Source organism: Condylura cristata, unplaced genomic scaffold, assembly GCF_000260355.1.
Source record: "Condylura cristata isolate star-nosed mole 26May11 unplaced genomic scaffold, ConCri1.0 scaffold00018, whole genome shotgun sequence".
Taxonomy (NCBI): domain Eukaryota; kingdom Metazoa; phylum Chordata; class Mammalia; order Eulipotyphla; family Talpidae; genus Condylura; species Condylura cristata.
This window is the reverse complement of record NW_004567119.1, coordinates 20,807,128-20,814,839: the sequence shown is the minus strand read 5'-3', so window position 1 is coordinate 20,814,839 and position 7,712 is coordinate 20,807,128.

The window sequence follows — 7,712 nt, the reverse complement described above, 5'->3', positions numbered from 1 at the left end:
TATCCCATTAGCTAGCTTTATAATCTACCTACTATAATCTGGATTTATCGCTCTTAATACTTAGAACAGCTCTGTAATGAAGACACTATTACCTCTATTTCGAGATGAAGAAACTGTCTCAGCAAGGTAAAATAATTTGCCTAAGGTCATACAGTGCAATCAGGACTATAATATAGTCCTAAAGACAAAATCCATGTGATTTTTATTACATCATAATACATCTAGAGAAAACTAGGCAATTGTTAGGTTAGGTAAAGGGCTCAGAGTTATAAGTTAAAATAAGTGAGGATATTTTTGTCTCATTCCAAATTCTCTGGATTATTATTCTGAGTTGGAGGGAAGGACATTGAATTGTATAATAGAAAGAACACATGATTTCTTTGTCCTTTTGCTTCTAGAATAATGTTCTCTCTCTCTCTGGAAATCCATTTCCCAGACAATATACAAGTTACAAGGTCTGTAGACAAGGCTTCCATAAAAAGAATGTAATGATTTAATGCTCAGAATGGAAGACAGAGCAATAAAGCCATCAGTCTGTACAGAGCTAAACTTAGAAATTTAGAAATAGAAATATTTTTTCACAACTCCTGAATTCTTTCTCTTGCTTGTCTCTTTTTTATGATCTATTTTCTATATCACGTTGTCTCTGTTGGAATTAATAAACATTCAAATTTGCAAAGAAATGATTCACCAAATTTAATTCACTTTTTACTCCAAGAATATCCATATTTTAGCTGAAGATGCACTCAAACCTCAAGAGTGAACCACTATCAAGCAGCAGGTGTCAGGCATCCCATCACTCTGTGTTGTCCCTGGAGTCCACATTTCCTTCTGAATCTGAGTTGGGACCTATAGTGCTGATTTGATTCCATTCACCACCATGAGGATTAATCTCCATTTACTAGACGAGCAGTTGGGGAGATTTGCCTTCATTTCATTGGGTGGTTGATGGGTGAGAGTCTAAGGTCTCTTCCTAGAATCATAAATCCAGAGGGCTGGTAAGGGTTCCCCTGTTGTGCTGAGCATGTCCATCCTTGAGCTCCTCACCAAGTAGCTGTCATTTTCAGTGACACAATACTCACCTTAGCCCAATGATTGGTCAGGCATTGCTTATATAAATCTATGTCACCTTGATGAATCCACCCAGGACAAGAGAAAAAAAATCTAATCCATTCTTCTGGCCTACCTGACCCTGACTCTCTTTTCCAGGTTACACATTTCTTAGTTTCGCCAGTGCTTGTCATATGGCTTTCTCAAAACCACTGCATCAGTGCACACATGCCTTTCTGAGCTTGTACTGCTTTCCTCAAAGTTGGGAGCTAAGGACTAAACTCAAGTGAGATCTGGATCCTCATTCATTCATGCACTGTTCACTTAGTAGATTGGATCTGGGTCATGCTTCTCCGTTCAGTGCAGGGAAGGAAGGGACTAGTAGCTCTGTTGCTCAGGACACAATACACTTGGTGGATGCCCATGGTGAACTTAGTTCTGGTACTTAGGGGCTTCTGGTCAATGAGCCCTTTCACGTTCTTTCCCATGGCCTCCTGCTGAGTGTGCGCCTTCCACTCTTGCGAGTTGTTTCTGTGTGGGAAGCTGGCTCTATTTCTGTGAAAACCCATCCTGCTTCTCTGGGTGTGTATCTGCACAGGCTTTTATAAATCCAGTTTGTGTTGCGGCAGGAACACCTTTCCTCAGATCCCAGTCCAGCTTTGTTCCTTCCTGATGCCAAAGTCGACATGACCCCACTCTGCCTCTGCAGTAAAACGTAATCTCTGGAGCAGGCACACGTATCTCCACGTGGGTCAAGCAGGAGCGACAAGAGGGTGGAGAGCTCCCACGGGCTGTGGAAAACTACCCATTTTTCCCTCCCAGTTTGCACTCTGTTGTCCTCCTCCCGCGTCTACCTGTGTCTGCACCCTTCACATGCAGTTGAACTAGCTCAGAGGAAAAACAGACAGCCAAGAATGGGGCACACAATTCATGTCAAGGTCGAAAAGTCATGCTGGAGTTGAGTTCTAGAAAACACGAGGCTGAAGGGCTTTTACACCACAGGACCTCCCATGGGCCTTCCCTCACCCATCTGTCCCCCTTAGCCTTTCTCTGTCCCTTTTATCCCTGAAGATTTTCTTCCAGTGGAATTTCTTGAAGTGAGGATCGTACCTGCCCTTTTAGAGATAAGGAAAATTTAAAACCCAGAGGAATCATTGGTGTGAATCACACTGGGAGCTCCAAATACCTGTCCTAAGTGTGCATCATCAGCTCACCCCATCGTGTGTATGTTTCGCCAAGGAAGCAAGGACCAGAGTCTCTTTCATAGCTCAGCCAGAGGTCCCTTTCACTAATAGCTGTGTGATGCGGGTTTCTGTCATTGGACAGAGACGTGGACCTTCTAACAAAGCTAAGTTAAGCCCTGCTGTGTGCAGTTACCTGCAGCACTCTCAGGACCCATCCACATTGCTGTGCAAGACACAAAACCTGTGTGTATTTAAAAAGAAAGTTTTATTTATTTATGCATGGAAGAGCTAGGGAGAGATGCAAGGAATAGAAAGATTCACCAGAGACAGAGTGGGGAATAGGCCAGGCAGGTCTACTGAAATATACTGCTGAGGGGAGTAGCGGTCTGCTGAAGGGAGAAAAGGTCTGCTGTGCCATGTGGGTAAGCTCCCTGGCTGGCGATAGAACTCATGCTGCAGTGGCTGCGGACAGCATCATAGTGCTGAGACTTAACCCCTTGTGCCACAGGGAGGTCCAGAACCTGCATGTATTAACCTCAGCCAGACCTTCCTTGAACGGGGGGGGAAGGATCATCAAGGATCTAAGTATTAACAAACTCCCAGCATACAGTCAGGGAGAGATTCCAAAGTTTTCCATGAGAGAATGACATCTCTTCTTCCTCCTTCCTGGTTCATGTTCTGAATATTCTCTGCATTCTTCTCTGTTAAAGAGCAGGGCAGAGCTAATGCATTTCAATCTCTCCCATTTTCGGATGTTGTTTAGGTCAGGATTAAGCTTTTCTGGCTTCGTACTGGAGCCCCGATGCCAACTCTGCACTGTTGCATGCAAATTTTTGTCAAAAGCTGTGTTGCCACAGGCATATTCCCCCCTCTTCCCATGAATCACTATCCACCTTACCCATCTCTGCATACACACTTAAAAAAAAAACACCTTAGCATTACCAATTTGCTGAAGGAAGTGTAAATGTTATGTCAGTGTGAAGACACTGCTTGTTGCTGACAGATGAGTTGTCATGGAAGCACAATGCTGCTGGAGAGATGTTCAATGCCACTTGCTGCTCCCTGAGGTCCACAGAATTCTGTGGCCCTGGGGCAGGTGAAATTCTCTGGCAGAAGTGAGGATAAAATTTTCCATGGGGCTAAGTGTGTGTGCTGTCAGCACAATGTGCCTGTGTTGGATGTTAGCCTGACATACAGGCACAGCAGCTCCCTCAGCTCTGTGTGAGGAGTAAGTGGGAATGGACTGTGCTTTCCTGGATTACAGAGGACCTTTCAATGATGTCAGAAATTCCAAAAGCAGGAGATTGAGAAGAGAGTAAGAAAAGTGAAACATCTGTTCTCTGTTAAAAAAAAAAAAGGCAGATAATAATAACAGAAAAACAGAAAACCTACTAACTCCTTCCTTCCTGTCTAGCTCTCTTCTCCTGGTACCTGTGAGCTTAAGTAATAAACCAGTTAAAAAGAAGCTAAGCAAGTGACTTGCTTGGCAATTGCTTGGACATTAGAATTTTTAAAAGCCACAGAGGCTTGGTCCCTACTTCTAGATATTATGGTACAATGAATGTCCAGTGCAATTACAGCAAGTGTGCTTTTTTTTTTTTTTTAAAGATTTATTTCCGCTTACAGAGCTGGGGTACAGGCCAGAAGTGTGATGGGTGAGAGGATTCACCAGAGACAGAGTGGGGAATAGAACAGGTGAGGGGAGCAGTGGGCAGGCAGGAGACGTCTGCCACACCATGTGGGTCAGCTCCCTGGCTGGGGATCAAACTCGTGCTGCAGCGGCTTCTGAGAGCTTCATAGTGCAGTGCTTTAACACACTGTGCCACCAGGGAGAGCCTGCAAGTGTGCTTTTTTAAAGGCCTTAGTGCAGCCCTTTCACTCATGGGGCCAATGGGCATCCTGTGGAGAGAATTGGTATTTGAGACTAAATGCTACTGAGCTTTCACCTTCAAGAGAGCGAAATCAGCAGTTTTTCCCAATGCACCATGGGTTTCTAGGCTTGGGGGTTGGGGGGAAACAAACTATTATGATCCTACAGGGACTTCACTGAGAAAATGAAACTTCCTCTGTGTTCCATCCCTTCTCTGAACCTGCCATCACCCCGATAAGGGTTATGCCCATGGCTAGGCTAGCTAGAAACTGGTGGGGCCTGCCTGTCAGTAGAGGCCAGGCAACAGATCCATAGAAAGCTCAGAAGTTAAGGAATCAAGTCAAAGCCACATCTGTACTCTTTGCAGAGGTGGGAAAAGTTGAGATTCTTTCCCTGCAGACTTTGGATAAGACTCTGAGGGATAGTCTGTGTGGAAAGCTTGTACAAAGGCCAAATCCATACCTGATCACCCCTGCCCATATTCTTGGGCAGTAAATAACTCTCAGTTTAAAAAAACAAGCTCTGGTCATACATTCCTGGTGGCTGGGGGGGACGGGGGGCTCTCTAGGTGTCTGAGTGCAGAACCCAGTGCTTTCAGCCTGGTTTCCCCCTTGCCACGCAGGTTTCCTCTTTGCAAGAATTGTGGTGGTCGTGGCCTTGAAAGTGACCCAGGAAAAGATTACATGGTTTAAAGTGAATCCCAAGGCCTCACCCAGCCCCCTCCACAGCAGGGCTGCACTACCGTCTATATCCCCAGTGCCTGGAATATTGGTGCAGTGAATCACAGCTGTGTCCTTCGGTGGCCAGCGTCTTCCTCAGAAGCGTTGTGTTGCCCAAGGTTACTCTCACTTTCAGGAGGTGGCCGGTGCTGGGGAACAAGCGTCCACCCCCTTCCTCAACCTGCATGACCCTGGCTTTGGAGAACCTGAACATACTGGGTGAAGCCTCGGCTGCACCTGCATGAAGGGCTAGGTCCTCACCCCTGCCCTCCCACCCCGAGGAGCAGCTCCGAGCACTGTCAATGGATCCTCTGTCACAGGCGACCCAGTGGAGGGACTTTTTCCTCAGGGCCACCCTCCCCTCTGGGGTCAGTGTTAAGATTTGGATTGTTAACATCACCCTAGAAAACAACTAGTTTCATCATTCGTAGGAAAACATTTTTGTCAGCTGTAAAGCTCCGAGTTTCATTTCCTCCTCCAGCAGCCCTGACCACCTAAGGAGGCCGATGGGAACCAGTGGGACCACCAGTGACAAAGCTACAGTGGCTCTGGAAACCTGCACCTGAAGTAATTTGAGAGACTGACTGGAAAGGATTTCCAAATACCACAAACATGTGTCATGTACAGAGAGTTGCCTGGGGAAGGCGGGGATGGGATGAGGGCGATATTGGAGGAAGATTGGGAAAGACGAGATCAGGAGCTAGAACTTTCTTTAGAGACAAGAGATTTTTGCTTAATTTCCTGAATTAGTTAACTTTTAATGGTTAAAAATTCCACATCTGTTAATTTACTGCAAGAGCCTTTGTAATATGAGAGCTGGTGGCCTTCCAGGAGAGGGGAACAGAGCTGGCCGTTTGTGCAAAGTGTTAAACCTCACTCACGATGTGAACATGCTGTGAGAGGCCCCACCTGTGTGTACAATGTACTTAAAGGATTAGAGCAAACTTTGAAATTATGATATGTTTTACCTAGAGTAAGCACCTTTCTCTTTAAGCTTCTATTTCCTTGAAGGAGGGGGAAGAAAACCATCAATTCTCTCAGGTAATCAGGGACATGAAACACTGCTGTGGGATTTCATGAAGGTTTAAGTGCAGACAGATGAAGGATGTGTTATTTTTATATTTTATTTTAAACCTATTTTCAATACTTGTGATTCCAATTCAAAGGTGTTGCTTGCAAGAGGTCTGTCTGCCCTGGAGGAAGGTGGAATTTTCAGGGCAAAGCAGATACCAGGGGAGTCACTGTCAGGTGGGGTGGTGGGAAGTGAGGGGGCATTAACGAAAGCTAGGTTGTGTGTCAACGGTCTTTGTGGGGTCTTCAAGAAAGGTAGCTGATGCTCTTTATTTAAATGAAAGTTAGGCCTGCACTGGAGCTACTGATTCCTTGTCTCCGTGGATTTATTCTGACAGGCTGGAGGGTGGGAGTGGGCATGAGCTAAAAGTCTTGCAATCTTGACGGAACAGAAAATCACACAGAGATATGTCTAATAAAGACACATCACTTTATTTTAAAAACACTCAAACATTGCCAAAAATACTTAGAAAAATAAAGTTTGGTTGGGTTACTTTACTAAACTTCAAGTTACAGGCTTTTATGTTGCAGATGGGGGCAGAGTGTGTTAAGCACATGAAGAATCCAAACCAATTTATCAAAACAGAAAAAGGCTGTCCAGGCTACCACAGGCCCATCTTCAGACACCCACATAATCTTCAAATTTTGTTCTACCAGCTCAGATCTGGGTGAGTGACTGGTTCCAAGGGGGAAGAGCAAGGTAGGGTCACAAACCAAATGAATTTTAAACAAAGACTTTTGTCTTTGCAACACAACAGATATCACAGTCAAGTGTTTAATACTTGCAGAATTGCAGGTTGAAAGAATTCAGGGAGTTAGCAGAACACGGGCACTTAACCAAGGGAAAACCAAATGCTTCCTTAAAAGACGTAGAAAAAGGAGAAAGCAGTGTCTCTGTTCTGTGCATATGTCAGCAGCAACTGGTGTTGAATATTTCAACGTGGCCTCAAATGATAGAAAATGGGGTAAAGTAGGCCAACTTTCTATCAATGTTGGCAGTTTTGCATCCCTCCATAAGAAACTGGGCCTTTTCATAGGAGGAAATTAAAAAGTTTCTTATTAAACAGAATTAAGTAGTGGGATCAAGGAATTTCCAAGCCTCAGGGTATATCATCACTCACTGGTTTTTTGAATTCAATGTTCCCCCTCAAGTAGAAACCCACCACCACGAGCTAAGAGGATGAAAACAGAAGGGTGGTAAAACAACTCCTCTGCCCTCTGCTTACTATGTCTGAAGTCACCAGGTAACTCATTTGGAGGATGCTGTTTTTTAATAAGCATTAAGCAGTTCCTAAAGATTTTGGACAGTTTCTCTCTTTGATGATGGAACCCATTACCATGTTATATTTTGAAAACTCCTTGTTCCTAGCCACTTCCTGATGTCAGATCTTTCTGCTGGGCTCTCTATATCGAGATTGCCTTGCCCTCAATCCCTGCACACGGACCCTCTTTCATAGCTCCTAGGGCCCTGACCCTTCAGCCTGCCCTGTGTCCTTTCCTAATACCTCTTATTTCCTCTGCCTGCAGGGACCATAAGCTTGTTAGACTTTGAACGGTAACAACAGAGTCACCACCACAAAATCCTACAAAGCAGCAGTGACCTCCTAGAGCTAAGTCTTTAAATAGAATTTGGGATTTATGTCTGTATATTATTTAAAGAAGTAAGAATTGCTAGTGTTAAAAAATGATGTCAAAAAGTCCAAAAATGTCAAATTAGAATCACCCCCCTCCATTTTTTTTTTAATCTAAGAAGGATAAAGCTGGGGGTGGGGGGGTGGGGGTGGAATACACCAGACCTCAGGCTAAATAAGGAAGGTG